An 18815-nucleotide genomic window follows, 5' to 3' on the forward strand; every position below is an offset into this window, starting at 1 on the left:
CCCTAATTCTTCAGGGCAAAACTGCAGCAGGGGCTGGAGAGAGAGAAGCCCAGGCAGGGTGTGAGGAAGTTGGAAGATCTCCTGTGATCCCAGCAGAAGGGTGGGCTGCCCTTACTGATGAGGAGGGATGCTGAACAAGCCAGAGGTGGGCAGGAGCAGGAGCAGGGCAGGGTGGGGGTTAGCTTAGAAAGGCATGCCACAGCCTGCCTCTCCACACCACTTTCTTGTGCACACCTAAAAAGCAGTTTTAACCATCCAAATCCACCCTGTGCCACACCAACACTACAGAGAGCTTGTGTAGAGCTAGGAAGCACCATACCCCCTGACCCCAGGGGAGCAGGAGCACCCTGTGAGCATGTATGTCTGGGGCCCCCAACACAAGAGGGACATATGCCTGTTGGAACAAGTCCAGAGGAGGGCCATGAAGATGCTCCGATGGCTGGAGCACCTTTTTTATGGAGGCAAGCTGAGTTGGGGTTGTTCAGCCTGGAGGAGGCTCCAGGGAGATCTTAGAGCAGCTTCCAGTGCCTAAAGAGGGGTCTAAAAGAAAGCTGGAGAGAGGCTTTTGACAAGGGCATGTAGGGACAGCAAAGGGGGGAATGGCTTTAACCTGACAGAGGGGAGATTTAGATGAGCTCTTAAGCAGAAGTTCTTCCCTGTGAGGGTGGTGAGGTGCTGGCCCAGAGCAGCTGTGGCTGCCCCATCCCTGGCAGTGTTCAAGGCCAGGTTGGATGGGGCTTGGAGCAAGCTGCTCTAGTGGAAGGTGTCCCTGCCCGTGGCAGGGGTTTGGAACTGGATGAGCTTTGAGGTCCCTTCCAACCCCAACCAATCTATGATTCCGTGCATGCCAGCATGCAGCGGATGGTGTTTTATAGCCCTCTTTCCTTCAAGAGGTTGGAGCGCATCTGGCCCCATGGTGTGCAGAGCTGGGCTGCCGGCGGGGTTCCCCCGTGCTGCGCAGCCCCGGGCGGGGGTCTCTGGCCACCCTTTCCCCGGTGGAGCCCTGGAGGGTCCCGTAGATGAGGCCCGGGTGCTCCTCGTCCATCTCCTCCCCGCCGGAGCTGGGGAAGAGCCGGCTGCAGTTTTGCAGTGCTCGCAGCAGGGGCTGCTGCTGCCTCACTGGGTGCGGTACCAAGCCTCGGGCATCCCACGCTGGGACGCTGTAGGGACACTGCTACACATGGGGCAAAGCCTCTTTTCCAAATTGGGACTGACTTCTCCCCACCCCCAAGTACGTTCAGAGTAGCACTTTGCTCTGGGGGTAGGGAATACTGCAGCATGCTCATAGGAAATGATCAACCATGAAGCCACCTGGAAGCAGCTGATGGAAAAAATTAACTTAAAATCCACTAGTGAATGGAGAAAAACCCTCCAGAGGACTTTCAACCCGTGGTTTGTTTGTAAACTTATCACTGGCATTTAAGGCAGTTGCTTTTCTGTCTGATTACCAGCAGCCACCAAGTGAAAACTGCACGTCATGCGGATACACCTACCGAGGCAGCCAACAGCATCCCAGCTTCTATCAGACATAGAGTAGCCCACAGGGCCAGGGCAGTGATTGTCCTCCTGTACTGGGCACTGGTGAGGCCCCACCTCGAATTCTGTGTTCACTTCTGGGCCTCTCACTACAAGAGAGACATTGAGGTGCTGGAGCGGGGCCGGAGAAGGGCAATGGAGCTGGTGCAGGGCCTGGAGCATAAGTGTGATGGGGAACGGCTGAGGGACCGGGGCAGGAGGGGCGGGTGTGAGTCTGGAGAAGTCTCGGGGGGACCTTATCCCTCTCTACAGCTGCCTAACAGGAGTATGGAGTGAGGTGGGGTCAGTCTCTTCTCCCAAGTAACAAGTGACAAGAGGAAACGGCCTCAAGCTGCGCCAGGGGAGGGTTAGACTGGAGATTAGGAAGAAATTTCAACACCAAAAGGGTTGCTGCCCAGGGCAGTACCTCAGAGGTATTTGAAAGATGTGTAGATGTGGTCCTTAGGGACATGGTTTAGTGGTGGACTCAGCAGTGCCAGGTTATTGGTTGGACTTGATGGTCTTAAAGACCTTTTCCAACCTAAACAGTTCTATGATTCTACTTTCTTCATGCACACAGAAGGCTGATGCAGTTCGTCCATGCACATGTGTGTGCAAACACAAAAACCCACTAGGGTTTTTGATGACTCCCAACTCTGACCTTCTCCTGTATCTACTAAGAAACACGCATTCAATTCAGGAGGGGAACAGTCAAAGCACTGTGTGATGGATTGGATTGCTTATACGTGAGAAGAACAAACAGAGTGAGGTGATGGGCTGCTTTTCATTGCCATTACAGGATCTTTGCATTAGGCATTGCACAGGCACACAGAGGAGCCTTCATGCTGCTTAACTTGAGGCACCTGGCTTAGGCACTGAATTCAGCATTTGGTTCCCCCATGGCTCTGTAGAGTCTTTGGAGGAGCTTGTGTCTTCCCATTAAGCCATTCAAAGCACCTTAATTACAGCTTTGCCCTGAATCCAAGGTTTCTGAGCAGCTGTAGGGGCAGCTGTGGAAGGTGGAGAGAAAGGCTCTGAGAGCTGAGGTTTTTGGCAGCAGGATTGCAAGTGCTCTGATTTATAACTGACTATAACTGCCTTGCCACTGATGATGGATGTAGCCTTAAAGAGGCTCCCACCCAAGGGGGCCTGTAGTATCCATATCCCACATGAGCAGTTCCTTCTCCAATGTATCTGCTGTCTAAATGTGTTCCGCTTAAGAAAGGCTGTGCCTCTTTGCAGTTCAAGGCAGGAACCTTCATCTGACAGAAATCAAAATGAAAGGTAAGTGACTTTAAGGAGGTTCCCTGCTTGCTCCCAGGTGAGTGCTGGACTCCCTGTCCCTACAAATGTGCTTCAGGGTATGTGAGAAACTCCTGCTACCCAGAACCTACAGTAATCCTGTACACCTTATCCCAGTACCCTGTCCCCATCCAAGTGGTGTCTGCCAACAGAGAGGTTGCCACTTTCAGTGATGCATGGGGCAGCCACAGCAGTTGATGCTGATGAGGTTCTTTGAGTATTTTTAGGTTCCTGAGACACGTTTCCAAGCTATCCTTCCCCTGCTAGCTGTGCATCTCCACAGGCTCCAGCTCTGTCACTCCTACTGCTGTCTGCAAACCATAGGAAGCTATGAGTCCACCTCAGCCAGCATCCCTGAGCCCTGCTGTGCGCAGTGTGATAGGAGATGCTCCAGAGAGCAGAGCCTTTCCCTCCCCACACACCATTTACAGGTGCTGCTCTTCTGCACAGAATTTCTGTGGCCTCTGCCCCTGACCCCAGTGGTGCACAGACACTTCTATGCCCTTTGCTTGCTGACGGCAGTTTAGGCAGGGTCACATCACACAGCCAGTACAAGATGCCTCTGTGTGCCTGCTTGTTGGGCCTTGGCAAAAGCCAGGAAGGCAGGAAGCCTTGATGCTCTTGGGCTGTACCACCTGCCATCGCTCAGTCTGCCTGTTACCCTGTCAGCTTGTGACTGTTTAGGAAACAACAAAATTGATCTGGATGGTGATTCAGCTGCCTGGCCTAAAAAAGGGGGAAAAAAACCCCAATCCAACAAGAAAAACAGAGCTTTGTTAGCTATGGCAGAGAGGGATTAAGCCAGGCTCTATGGGAGAAGAGTGATGGCTGTTGGCATGGAAGTTTTTTCCCCACTGCCTTGTGTTGGCATCAGCAGTTAGGATCTGTGGGAAGCCTCTCACTCCGAGCTTTGATACCAGGGTGCAGTATTCAGAAGTACTGCATGAGGGAAAACCCACAAGTGTCCTTAGCCCAGTACAACCAGACTGTGCAACCTGTTGAGATGGTAGCTGTACAGTGGTGCCACATCTGTGCAGGGATGCTCCTGTGACACAGTGGGGAGCAGCAGTGAGGGGCCCTAGGTGTCCTGTGCTACAGGTTTTGAAGAGGTGAGAGAGCACCCACATCTGTAACCAACCTCCACAGGCCCAGAAGAAGCTACAGAGAAGTATTCCTTATATCCAACAGCTATGAGGGCTGTGGAGAAGCACTCTCCTCTTGAGCAGTGTTACTCTCCTGAGCCCAGAAACCGGACCCATGTTCTGCCTTATCCTGTTTTTCATGGGTGCTATCTCCTTGGCCCCTACCTCTAGCTGTGTACTACTGAAACTGCAGCTGCTGCTCTTACCCCAAGGTCTGCTTTTAGAGCAGCAAAGCTGTAGACGTCCAGTTGCAAGGACAGTTGCGTCAGTGTAAGCTGCAGCCTGATTGCTGGCCTTGTGCCACAGAAAGTGATCTCATCCTTGGGGGACTCCTAGGAGACAGGAAAAACACCATCAAAAGAGTTGTGGGTCCTGGGGTGGCGGGAGAACCATGGATGTTTTAGTAGTGGGTGTTAATTGCAGGAACTTTCCGCTACATGATAGGATCACGCCGTGTGGAAATGATCCCTGCACACACGTGGCTGAGCAAGTGCATGGGATACCTCCACATGGTTCCAAGCACTGGGTTTCTTTCCCATGTTAAAACCGTGTGTTGAAGCTGCTGGAGTGCGTTCACCTCAGTGTTTACAGTGAGGTTTCTTGCTTTCATGCCCACACCATCACCTTTCCCCTGCTAAAGGAGCCAATAGCTCAGCTGATTTTCTTTTAACTCAGGCCTCGGGGGCTTTGTGCTGCCAGATTACAAGCATTTAAGGGTTTACTTTTTTTTGTCCTGGAGGTTCTTGCAGACAGGATGGGTGCGAAGGACTTTGTCCTGCCAGACAGCTATATAAAGCACTCAGTGATTCAGCATTTGCTGCACCCTACACAGATTCCTCTGTTATCATACCAACAGGAATGTGGGGCTAGAAGGGATCTCCTAATCATCATCGTGTTCCCCAGCTATGACAAGCACTGAGTCATGAAATCCCTCTCATTAATATATCACAGTCCATCTGAAGATGGAAAATTCATTGGGAATTTTCTTGGCAGGTTATTCCAGAACTTCACTCTGACAGAAGGAAACTTGGTTCTGATTTGCAGCCCACATTTTTTCATAGCCTATTTTTATCTACTTGTTCTCATGCCAATGCTGTCTTCTAGTTAGTAGCTGTTCTTCCTTCTTGTTTCCTAACTTAGCCTCTTACACGCCAATGAAAAATGGCCATTTCTTCCCAGAATCCCTGGTCTACTTGGAGAAGAAACTATCTATTTTTAGCTCCCTCTAGCAGTTCATACCTGCCACTCTTTGTATCTGCAGGAAGGCACTGAGGGAGAACCCTGGTTTCATCGCTACCCATTGCAGCGATGGGAGGATGGCTGTATACACTGCTCCCTGCTGCCAGCTGCAGAGGAGTCTATAAAGAGTTTGGCAAGATGCTAGAACAGAATTGCACCCACCTTTTGAAGCACTGAAGAAGAAATACTCATTGGCAGTTAGGGTATCTGAAAGGCAAAATCTGTGGGTCAGCAAGAACTTGACATTTTCCCTGCAAGTTTGCAATGGATGTGGGGATCCCAGCACCCATCAGGTGCTAGATTTACCAGCAGTATTTTAATATATTCACAGAGGAAAGCCTGTCCATCTGTATTTCCTCCCAACAAACCTCCTGCAAGTGCTCAGAGGTGCAGAAACCCTGAAGAGCTTTTGCTTCTTGGAGCTTCCCATGGCTTAGGAAATCCGTATGGACCCAAGTTCCTTAGGAAGCTCCTGGTAACGGTCAAGGGGCCCATAGGAAGGGAAAATGAAGGCATTGTCCTGATGACATGATCCAATGTGGGAATAGCATGGACAAGGTGAATATAACTAGCAAGGCACCCTTCAGGAGTTGTGTGTTGGTTTCCAGGCAATTACATCTCATATTTAACCCAAATGAGGCGGGCAATATTTCAAACCAAAGGGAACTGCAGGAATAATATTAGCTGATGCAATCGCACCTTGAATTTACAGCAGTGCTAGGCAGATCCATGAGCAGTGGGTTACTCTGTACATAATTACAGCAAATTCAAGCCCTTGTTTGAAAGCAGCTGGGTTTTGGTTGGTTTTGTTTGAACAGTCCCCCAAATACAGGTGCTGGATAAAGACTTCTTTTCCTCTGACAGGTGAATCTTTCGTTTGCTGGTGGATCATGCTTTTGCAAATATCAGCTCATTTCCTCACTATTACAACCTTTATCACGTCAGTAACAAACCCACATTTAGTGCTTTCCTGCTTCTGTAATCTATTCTTCACAGCTCCTCAGTGGTGAGGTCTTTTTCCTAGCTCTCCTAATAATTGATATCAGCATGCTGCAGTCAAGGGGGGAGGCTGGCTCTCCTGTTGTGGAAGTCTGGCATTACTGGGTACCTGTTGTGTTACAGTATGACCCCTTAGGCTAAATTCCACCCTCAGCCCCCACTGCCTTCAGCAGTAGCTGCTTGAGGGCATCTGAATTGAGCCTTTAAATCAGACAAGCTCAACAACAACAAAGAGAACCTGAGGATGACTTGGAGTCTAATTTACTCAAGGAGAAGGTTCCGAGTCAAGAGCCTTGTCTCTTCTACTGAACATTGTGCTCATCTCAGAGAGAAAACCCATGCTCTCTTTCCTCTCTCACTGGCATCAGTCATTCAAGTGAACACAAAGCCACCTCCCTGAGATGCATCAAAGATTCTTCACTAAATATTTGCAGAAAAGGCTTTGGGTGCTTCACCAGGAAGGCCTGAGAGACAGGTTGACCCATCACAAAACAGGAAAACAAAAGCTTATGCTTCCAGCTGGGCCCTGGTTAACTTTCTCAGCCAGCAAGTCTTGGACCTCAGTGAGAATCCCAAATGTCCTCTGGAAAAAGTGAGAGAGGAGTTGGGAAAGATGGGGAAGGATTTCAGGCAACAAACTGGGGTACCAACAATGGAGACCAATGATTTTGCTGTTGAGTAGCCAGTAGTTGCTCTATGTGGATGGTTTGCCCACAGGATCTGGTTTTAGTATATAAAGTATTTATATGCATGTTCCTGTATATATTTGTGTCCTTACACAATGGGGAAACATCCTGCTTTTTCAGGATCACCCCATTGTCCAGAAATTTGGGATTTGACAATCATAGATCAGAAAGAACCAAGAACCCTTTTCCCTGTCAGCAGTCAAAGCATCTGCTGCAGCAAGGATGAGATTTCTACCAGTAAGCAATGATTTTTCTAGATAATGACAGCATTAGGAACAACCCCACAAGCATGTGAGGTACATCTGCTAAAGCACTTCCATAAAAAAATCCCCTTGCATCTTTCCCTTGGGAAAAATGAGTGCCCTGCTCAGCAATCAGAGCCTGGGCTGCAGGGGGGCCACAGCCCTACAAAGAGAGATGCTGCCTCTATGCTGCACACAGCAGGGGCCTATTTATTTGGCAGAATTGGGCTATCCTCCGCCTGATCCAGACAGCATCAATCTTGGAGCAGCAGGAGGAGGTAAGGTAGGTTTTGTGCTGACCACCTACCTTCCGGTACAGCTGGAAATCTGGGAACAATATCGTTTCAAACATTATTCATCAGGTTCCAGGACTGGTGCCAAGCTCTGTGCAGCTAACAGCTGAGCAACCCAGACTTGGTCTCTGCTTTTACAGGACTATTATAAAATCATTTCCCTCCGTGACCAGTTTAGGCTGTTCTAACGCAGAGTCATAAATGAGACACTGACTTTTAAAGATCTTCCTACCCTTAGGGTGGCAGATGAAAGAACAGGTCACAGCTTTGTTCTGCTGCAACATGCCTGGAAGTGTTGTGAGACATGCTTTCATTACAGGGAAATTTCCAGTGTCTCACTGGGTTTTGCAAGTTTGCAACCTACCTGTAGAGTAAGAAAGAAAGGCTGGGCTGGCCAAAACATATAAAAGACATTTATTTGCTCATGTCATTTGGACAGCAGTAGCTGTCTTACTGATGTCTGTATCTGTTGGAGAGAGCAGGGGTGATTTCCACCCCTAACATAGACCTTGCGGCATTTTTCAGCAACTCAGCAAGGATGCCCAAGCCCAGGATAACTTAAATTCATTTAATAAACCTGAACATCTTCTTTGCAAAACAAAGCGATCAGTGTAAGAGGAGCCCGTGACACTGTGCTGGGAAGGATGTTGCTCATACCAATTCGGCTGCTCAAGCAGATTGCTCCTTTAACACCACCTCTGACTCAAGTCCCCAGTTTAAAACCCCTATTTTTACAAGTCTGTAGTAGCCAATGGAATAAATTAATTCAGGGGGTGTTCCAGATAATGAGGAGTTTGTCCTGCAGCAAAAAAGTCTCCAATGAAGAATTAGTGTTGTAATTGTATAAAGTGTTATCAAGTGAACAATGAGTGATTATCAATGAAGATGTTAGAGGCTCAGAGTATGCAGCAATTAGATTTTGATAACTGGTGAGAATGGAAATGAGAAAAACAACAGTGAAAGAAAGTAAAATGCTTTCTGATCGCACTATCTAACAGTTAATACCCCCATGCACAGGGATTCATAATATCCCCTGCATAAAAAGGATGCAGAGAATTTCCCATAAAAATATCTCGGACTCACTTGATTATCATTTCCTTAAAGCTTAAGTGTTATACCAAAATATTCATGCTGAGTGTGCTGGAAAGCTACAATGAAAATTATTCAGGACATTTCCAAGAGCATGGCTAACAAAAACACATTTGTCCCCATTTCAAGCCTGTTTCTTAGTTTTTTTTTTGTCTGAGATGCTTCTCCCTCACAGCATACGAACTGGAAATCTAACTTCTATGGGTCTTGGCAAAACCCATTCAACCAGGACCACACTTTATGACCTTGAAAAGTCACAAGGCATGCAGATCTGCAGAGGCTTCTTAGCATTTAGTGGACAAAAAGCCATCCCCAAAACATGCCTGGAACTTCCACCCTGGCTGAGTATGCTCCATGTCCTTGCTGATGCACTGGGGCTGTCCACTGACGGTAGTCAAGCCCACCCCACCTGCGAGTCGTTGCCGTTACCACTGTGGGAGGGTGCACTGAGTTGAGGGGAAATGGGCTTCCCCTCATAAAGGTGATGCCCACCATGCTGCCACTGAAGCAGCATGGCAGAAGAAGTGGTTGTGGAAGCCACTGTGGGAGGAAAGCGGTAAATCTGGTTGAAGAACCTGTTGTAAGTGGGGCTGGGGGAGGAGGGAGTAAAAGAAGGAAAGATGGTGTGACTGGGGCAGAAGAGGGAAGGTGGGGATCTTAATTTTCTGAATCAACAAAATAAAGGAGGATAGAGGGAAGGGTTAAAGCACCAAGAACTCAGGGCCTGGGAGCAGCTATTGGTCAAAAATTAAAGCAACGAAATAGGGGAAAGGGTAGAGGTGATGGTAGGACAAGCCAGATGACTAGGAGCAGGACAGAGGTGGGGTATAGATGTGACTTGAGGTGAGATGCAATTAGTGAAGGCGAGAGTTGGGGAGAGGACAGACTCTGACTTGACAGTGGTGGAGCAGGGAGCAGAGGAGGTAGCAAAGGAGCTGGGTTTTTTTATTCCAGGGCCTTGAAAAAGTAGGACTGGAGGGAACACAGAGGGAAAGAAGCAGAATGCTCCTGTGGCACATGTTGCTCTCCGGAGTTCGGAAGGGAACCTGGCTGTTCTGAAACTCTCAACTCATCTGCTGCTAGCATGTGGATTTGAAAGGCAAGCCTCTGATGCTGGCTAGCAGCACAGCAATCTCTTCCTACTGCCACCCTTACGTTTGTTAGTTGGAGAGGGCATAATCACCTGGGTTGCCTCTGTCAGTCCCTGCCAGAGGTCCTTGTGGTGGACCTGTTCTTGTTAATGAACCTCCTGGATGTGCATATTGTAGTGTCCTTGCTCAGTTGAGTTGGCTTTAAAACAAACCAACGAGGATCCTAAAAAGCAGCACATTGTAATCTGTGCTGAAAAGGCTCTGAAATCAAGCATTCCAGAGTCATGGAAAGTTGGAACTAAAACAATTTGTGCAAACTTAATTTAGCTTAATTTTGGCATGTATGACTTTGTGGAAAACAGTCCTGGAAGGGACCTCAAGGAGCCACCTGGGGACTCCATCCCTTTCCCCCAAGGCAGGACCATTCTCGACAAATGTTACCCTAATCTTCTCTTGCAGGACAGATGTTAATGGCACGATCACATTCTTTTTCTTAATGGGATCCTGCCTCAGTGCACAAAATGCATCAGGGCCATGCTGTGGAGGAGACTGGAAATGCCGCTGTTAAAAATACAAGCTCATGGTTCAACTTATGGACAACTGCCCTGGAGAGCTGCCTCTGCTTCAGAGTTCCTGGTCATTTAAATGGGACTTCTCAGGGTGGTTATTTAAATGGGACTTCTCTCAGGCACTCATGAATTGTGTTTTCTCCATTTTGTGAGTGCTCAGCTTGAAAATGCTGCCTCTGATGTAACTGCTCGTGCTTGGTGCCCTGTTTTAATGCAGTGTTAGGGCTTGAATTTTAGCACCACTACACAAATAGCCCAGCTCATGTTGCCATAGACTGGGAAATGAAACTGAAATGCTTACACACTGTGCTCATCACTGGCTGTCATAAGTTGCTCATCTCCCACTTCTCATTTGGCCCTGCCCCGTGCACTCTGTCAGCCTCTCTCTCTCCACACCTTGCTTGTTCTGCTGAAAGCATGTGTACAGAACCTTACAGTCATGCATGATGATTCCCAGTTGCTGTAGTTTGTTTGTGGATGATTCCTCTGACTATTCTATTCAGTTCAGGTTTCTCCATAACCACCTCATCCTCAGAGGTATATGCATTTGGTGCAATTAATTACACCAGTAACATCTATAATTACCTCAGGGAAAAATCAGCAAAGTGTGTAAGAACTGGCAGCATACAGGACACCAGGAACTGCTGCGGCGGGTCACAGAATCATCACAGGATTGTGGAGCACAGAAGGGACCTCTGGTGATCATCTTGTCTAACCCACCCTTGCTTGAGGAGGGTCAGCTGGAGCTGTCACCTTCACTGTCCACTTCCATACTTTCTTGCATACCCATACAGCTTGTCTATGGGGATGTTACATCAGACACTGTCTAAAGCTTTACTAAAGGCAAACGCCATCCACTGCTTTCATTCACCAACCAAGTCATCTTACTGTGGAAGACCGTCAGGTTGGTTAAGCCTGATTTCCCCTTTGTAAATCCATGCTGACTACACTCAACCACCTCCTTGTTCTTCATGTGCCTGGCAATGGTTTCCATGACTTCTTACTCCATTGCCTTTCCAGGGATTGATGTGAGGCTGACCGGACTGTAGTTTCCTTCTTGATGATAGGAGTGATATTTGCTTTCTTGCAGATCTCAGGAACCTCTCCATGACCTTTCAAAGAGTGACCTTGCAGTGTCAATAGCCAGCTCCCCAAACACTTTTGGGCCCCTTGCTCAGGGGCCTGGGATTGCTGGAGGACACTTGTACCCATAAGGCTTCCTCCTGGGTCACCTACCCCTGCTTCTACCTTTTGTACGTTTCTTCTTTATGTCAGTTTAGTCAGGAACTCCTTGTTCATCCATGCATGCCTCCAGCCACCTTTGCTTTTCTTATTGTCAGGATAAAATACTCTTGGGTTTTGAGATGATCCCCGATTACCAAACAACTCAGCCCCTGGCTTCTAGTCCAGTATCTGGTTTCTGATTGTGTCAGGGAAAGATGTTTCAGAGTGTTTTATAAACCTTCCCTTACTTTCACACTTAGTGATTTGAATTCAAGCAGCATGTTTCAAGCCCTTTACCAAAAAAAAAAAGAGGTTTAGTACTATGTATTTATGGGGTCAGTATTATCCAGGTACTTGCCCATCAGTGGTATCATTCACCAGTGACTTTCAGAGTCCAGTTAGAAATGTAACTGCCTTCCTGTCACCTAGTGGGAGGCTTCTTGCCCCAAAGCCCACTCACTAGGCAGGTCTTTCTAGTATCCTTCTGTATGTGTGGAGAAAAGAGAGGCTCTTCTAGGTGAAGTTTAAGAGCAACCCTACTTGAGAACTAGAATCACCTCCTGGAGAAGTCTCTCACCTTCCAGGGACTAGAAAAACTCCTACTTTAAGCACCTGACATATACAATAACTGCTTAACTTAGAAATACTTCGTTCTACTGAAAGGGTCACCTTTCCCGTTAATTGTGTTGTCCCCTTGCTCCTGTGCCACAAGGCAAAAAGAAATCCTTTTGAACTCAGACCAGCATCATCAGCTTGATATGGCTTGCATCCAGTCCAATTAAAAACAAATAAATGTAGCATTTCCCTTAAGTCAGATGTCCTGAAATAACTCCTTTATAAAAAGGCATTGTTAATCCTATCGGGCTTTTTCTGCTTGTAGGCTCTTTCCTTAGGGGTCATTTGGAGTGACTGCTGCTCCAATCATGCTAACCTTATTTAAGCTCCCCCATTTCCTGTCTGTGTCCTTATATGCCTGCTCATTGTTGCCTGTTGAGTTCAGCTTTGCTCTTGCTGCTTGGCTTGCAGCCTCTTGCAGGGTTTGAGAGGGGTGCTCATCCAAATCTTGCAGAACATGTAGCATGTGAGCAATAGCGGCTGGGCCAGATCGGCAGATAAGCTTTGCTGACCATTAGCAAAACAATGGACTGTACGCTCAGTGCTGTTAAATACACAAAATAAACAGGGAGGGGAAAAAAAATAGGTTGCTTGTAACAATCAGGTCACATAATGTTCAGGAGGAAATGAGATTCTGGAATTATTTTTTTTTTTAAGGAATGAAATTGTTTCCATTGATTTCTAGGGCTTTTTGGTGCTTTCATGCTACTGGTTTCTTGTCTCCAGACAGCTGGATCGTGCTGCCTGATCCTCAATCCTTCCTTGAAGAAAGGCATCTGAATTACATCTAATAGGGCTGAAGCAAAAGCAATGTGGGTTGTTAGTCTGATCAAATTAAGAGGTGTGCAATGCTGTGCAGAGCGTAAAAGGTTTTACCATGTCAAGCAGTCCACAGAGAATTAAGGGAACTAGCTGATTTTATGGGAAACACCCAAGACACAAGTCTTTTCTGTTATGATTCCTGTGCCTACTTTGAAGCTTTGTGTTTGCAGACCCTCTAGCCTGTTCACATATTTGCTAAGTTTTTATATTGGATAACTCAGTTTCAATGCCATACTTTCCAGATGTTTTAGTGATCTGGGAGAGAGCTCTCCTTTTAAAAACAGCTGTTTCCATCTCAGGGCAAGACAGCTGTCAGCACCAGATGTACAATGCAAGATGCAGCAACAATTAGTAACCATTTACAAGCCAAAGATGAAGGAAGTAGTGTGCAACGGTGATTAGGGAGCAGGCAGGGACAGGGCTCCTTAATTCAGTTAAGAGTGCTTGGTAAAAACTCAACACCCAAAGTGAAAATACTGTTACATTTTTGGCCCCTTCATAATTAAGTGTGCATTTTCTCCCAGCTTCTGAGAATCACCACCTTTAATTCCAAACTGAAGACCCTCGGTCCATTGGTGAGACATACAACAACAGTGCAAGTTCACTACTGTGGCTGATGTATATAGAATGGCCAAGGTTTCACAGCTCTATTCAACCATTTTGCTACGTGCTGTATAGTGCAGAGCAATCATTCCTCTCTGCAGACAGAAGTGTATTATACTCCCCACAGTTTACCTTGTAGGTATCAAGAATGGCTCTAAAACGCCAAGCACTGCTGTCCCCATTCTCCCCCAGGGAGCTGGCTGGGGAGACCTGTACCCATGCAGTTGTTTTCAGCCCGGGTAAAAGCAGCTGTGACAGCAAGAGCTGGATGCGCATTTCATCGCAGCTAAGCATGGTAATTTTGGTCTGCAGGGAGCCCTTGCAGCAAGGACAGCATCCCAGGCAGGCTCCACCAGGCGTATTGCTGCCTTCTTTGCTTCTTTGGTGATGCAAACATCTATTCTGAATGGCTTTTTCTCCTTCTCTTGGCACCTTGCACCATATGCAATGCTTTCTTTCCAAAACTGTTTCAACAGGAACTAGAGAAACCTCTTCCTGCATTTGTGAGAAAGCACAGTAAATCTCATCATCCTGGTGCAACATCCCCCAGCTGTCTGAAGGAGGAAGCACCCCAAAATCTCCTTTGCTGGCTGTTGTGCTTGCATCCTTCTACAATTTCTAGGTCATTGTGACAGCTTGGAAACCAGCCTGGGTCTTCTCCCCTGCCCATGCCTCTCCCAGATGTCTACCAAGGCCCAGCTAAAGGGTACTCCTTATTCCCTGTCTCACGTTAAGGCTTCCTAGCCCTACATGATTTTCTAGAATGGACTGAAGGCCTCAGGGATCAGGTTGGCTTTAACTCTTTGCAATTTTAAAGTCTCCCCAGCAGTGTGGAACTTGACTGGAGATGCAAGGAAATAATGACCATGGGACATTTATACTCCTTTCTACCAATCCTGTACTATAGAGGGAGCCCCAGTAAATGCTGGGGAATGGGGCTGTTTAGATTTCCTGCCGTAGGAATGACCCATACGCTTCTTAGTAGCCTCTTTACAGAAACAGGCAGACCTGCTGTGGGAAAATGCAAACAGAAAACAAGTGGATGTCAGTCTGAGCTGTTTAACTGCATCTGAGAGAGACGATACACACAGAAATATAATTCGCTAGATTTGACCTCTTTTAAACTCCTCGGGAAACAGGCATAAGCTGTGCTTTCCAGGGAATGACTCTCTGGAAGACATGTCAAAGGCTCATTAGAATGACAGAGCTTCTCTGGCTCTGGACACTGTGGTTTTTCCAGGGTTATTTATGAAGAAGGTGTGGCCAGACAAATGCTGGAGCAAGGGAAACTGTCCAACAGAACAAGATGTTCTCCTGGCACAGTGGGAAACCTGATGCTTCTTTCGAGAGTCAGTGGATAAGACCAACCTTAAACCTGTGCAGCAGGGAGGACTTTCACACAAGGATGCATTTTTTGCGCCTAGCGAGTCACTGATGTTTTCCATGTGTCGCAGTGTTGCCATGAACCTGTATTTGGTGTCTCTGCTTGTTCCACTGCGCTGAATTGAGAAATGGACGTGGTCCGTAGCTCCTGTTAGATTAAACTGTTCAGACCACTTGGCTCTGTTGGTTTTGGCAAACTTACCTAGAGTCTTGCAAGGGCCAGGTTCACCCCCACACATCCAGATCAGCAAAACGTTTGCTGTTCTCTGAAGCAATTGTTGGTGATGACATATTTTGTGACAGGAAATCATTGCAAAATGCTTGGCTCTCAGGATGAAAACCATGCATCCAGCTCAGAAAAATAAATGTGACCGGTATGTTCTAAACATAGATTTCTTCAGATTTTGTTCTAGGACCAAAATCAACCCCACTTTTCAGGACTTATTGTTCTAATCATTAACGCCTGGGCAGTCAGTACATCTGTTACTGTTACAATCTCTGATTTTCCACTGGAAAAAAAAAAAGAGAGAAAAGTTAAAGTTTAACCACAGCCATTGAGTTTGCCCACGCCAATCAAACAGGAGACAAGCCATTACAATATCTCAGTAACTTGTTCCGTGGATAATTCCCCTGGCAATATTAAGGAATTAAATGCAAGACTGGTAGATCCATTAGTATTGTTTAGATTTGCAAAGCATAACAGAAGTTCAAACTGCCTTGAATGACTGCCTCCTTATGAGGCTAGTGGAGGTAGCCCTCTCACCATGGGTCCTGATGGAATGACCAAGGAAGAGCTGCGAGGTAAGCAAACAGAACATCTTCCTACAGAACACCCAAAAAGGAAGCAATAGAGAATGACAAGGCAGGAGTTCTCTGTGCAGGAACATGTCTACGGGTGCATGTTGGAGCAGACCTGCTCAGCGTCTGATTAAGATATTTGAAGTTTAGGGTGATATATGAAAAGTAAACAGACAAATGAAAAGCCTTACACGAACAAAGCACACCCCACCACCCCCCTTCCGCTGAGCTCCTTAAAGCTTTGTTCTACCAGGGAATAGTACCAGTTTCCCAATTCACTGCCACCTTACGGCATTTCAGAGAGATGACACTTCAGTAATTCCTATTGGATGCTTCCTATTTTCAAGCAGCCTCGCTGGGAACTCGGTTGTTACAGAAACACGGCAGCTGTAAACCTGCCCCTTGCAGCCAGGTTTGGAACAATATCAGTGCCTGAGACGCTGGATTATACAAGCTTGTGAAAACCGATCATTAAAACGTCAATTCTATTTATATTTGCAGATTCTCAAGGGAGGTCATTTCATCAGCCAAGAGGCCGAAAATAAAGATGAACTTTGCAATGTTGTCAAAAGAGAACCTTTCAGTCTAAAAAAAAGACTCATGACTGTCCCGAATGATTTTAATTGTCAGCCCAGTTTTGCAATGGAGGATGAAAGATTAACAGATGCCCTTATCACGTGTTGAGGGTTTTTCTGAGAGTAGGCTTAGCTAAGGGAAGAGTCTGTGAGAAGACTAACAGAAATGGAAGATGCTTTGTAGTTTCCCACCCCTTCAACTACATATAATCCTCCTTTAAGCACACTTGTGTGGTTTCCTAGTCGATGAGCAGACACTAGACTTGAATGGACAGGCTTTGGAGAGTTAGCTGGTTAATTATTACTTGGAAATGTGGGCAGGATTGCCTAATAGGAAACAGAGCAGCTGGGATATTTGTCCTGTGCATTCCCCAAGTGCATGGATAGACTTGGCATTCAGCAAAGCAACATTAGCAGCAACCAAGAGTTCTGGGCTTGATACGGGTTGTTTTGGTACTGAAGAGGAAACTGGGTGATTTTAGGGAAGGGTTATACCATATACAGGAGAACAAGCATAAAGCTGTTTTCCTGAGGTAAACCTGTTCTCTGTAAGTGAATGAAATTGGTTTCCATCTTCAGGTTGTAGACTCGTTATAAAACTGGAAGGAATATTTTTCAAGCAGACACTGTCAGTATAAAGTACGCATTGGTCTGATTTTTATTTACTACTATCATGAGTAACAACAAATGCTAAAGCAAAGAACTCAACCTCCCCTCCCTGCTGTTTTTCAGATCACCAACTTTCTTCAGTTAACAAAAACTCATCTGTCTCTCAAGCTGGATCTCCTGTTTATGTAGTCTTTTGAAAGAACTTTGCCAGAAAATAAGATGATGTGATTTGCATTGGCATTTTGATGCTCAATGGCAAAAAAAAACCAACCAATTTTAAGCTCATGAGTGGAATGTCTAGCGGTGCATTTCCGGTAGAGGAGAGCTAGCCACTGCCTAGTTGCATATTTACTTTGTCTTTTTGTGCAAGACCATCCTTTACAGAACTAATCCAATCTGTAGCCCTAATTTTTGACAAATAGCCGTGGCTGGGATCAACAGCTGTACTGAAACAAGAGAGGAGATGTCATTTTCATGGCTGATAGCCAATTGAGTCTGTGCCTCAGCAATGTTTGATACAGTGGCATCTCAGAGCAGGGCTGGAATGATGACTATGGTGGGGGGTGGCTGCAGCACCACTCCAATACTGTGATTACAGACTGTGTCTTTAGTCTTTGTTAGGGCACACCACTCTCAACAGTCAAGCTTCCAGCTGTACAGAGCTGCACAGGTAGCTCATGAAGAATCAAACCTTAAACAGACCCAGGTCCTTTGTAGTAGGTAAAGATATTAATTATTTAACTGACAGGAAAAAAGGTTTCCAGCAAACTGAGCACCCTGGAGCAAACAAACTGCTGAACCATTTAGAGAGACTGTGTTTGTTTTCTGCTTTGGAAAACAGCTCTTGTAAAGGATAAATTTTAGCTTAGTTTGCTCACATAGCAAGCTGGTTCAGAATGGCAGTGGGAAGAAGAAAAAAAACCTAAATCTGGCAATATTTTGGTGCCAGCAACTCTTAGAACCTAACACTGTCAAGGAGTGCTTCTGCTAGTCCAAGTTGCTTTGTATGTGGTATAAACTATTCTGGCAAGAACGCTTTTTTTTAATGGCATAAGCAACTGGTGCTCAATTTTTGTTGAGGACCGCTGAGTATTTTTACTGAGGTCACAGCAGGGAGAATACTCCAGCACCTGCTTTGGCAGGGCTGGGAACTGATGCCCCAGGGGTGCTTCAGAGCCCTGAAGTCCAAGCTCTTCCAGAACAGTACCTGGGACTGTGGCCAGGGCCAAGCTCAATCCACTCATGGTGGCACTGGATATAAGGGCCAGTTTAATAGCTCTAACAAACTGTGTTTCCTGTCTTGCTGATAACAGCTGAATCGGGAGCATCTTCTAGGAGCGTTGATCTTCTATCTCCATCGCTCTGCCCAGTTTCTGAAGCAGCTTTACCATCACTCCATGCGCTACTTCCAGTGTGCTGTTGCCGTATTTTTATAACAAGCCATCTCACCACACTGTGCCCCTCTCCTACAGCTGCTGAGGTTTCCCACCAACCACACCACAGGCCTATGGACAACACTACACATGGTAGCAACAGCTGGTTCAATGTCATTGTCTTTCATTGAATCACAGAATCAACTCGGTTGGAAAAGACCTTTAAGCTCATCAAGTCCAACCATTCCTCAGCACTGCCAAGGCCACCACTAACCCATGTCACTGAGGGCCTCGTCTACATGGTGTGTGAACACTTGCAGGGTTGGTGACTCCAGCACTGCCCTGGGCAGCCTGTTCCAGTGCAAAGCCTTTTGGTGTCAAAATTTCTTCCTAATATCTAGTCTAAATCTCCCCTGGCTCAACTTGATGTCTCTTGCCCTATCTCTTGTTACTTGGGAGAGGAGACCAACCCCCACCTCACTCCATTCTCCTGTCAGGCAGTTGTAGGGAGCAATATGGCCCCTCCCGAGCCTTCTCTTCTCCAGATTGACCCTCCCAGGTCCCTCAGCCGTTCCCCATCACACTTGTGCTCCAGGCCCTGCACCAGCTCTGTTGCCCTTCTCTGGCTCTGCTCCAGCACCTAAGT

The sequence above is a fragment of the Pezoporus wallicus genome, unplaced genomic scaffold (genome assembly GCF_028554395.1).
Source record: "Pezoporus wallicus isolate ANWC-B61680 ecotype Strahan unplaced genomic scaffold, APGP_CSIRO_Pwel_v1 contig_6814, whole genome shotgun sequence".
NCBI lineage: Eukaryota > Metazoa > Chordata > Aves > Psittaciformes > Psittacidae > Pezoporus > Pezoporus wallicus.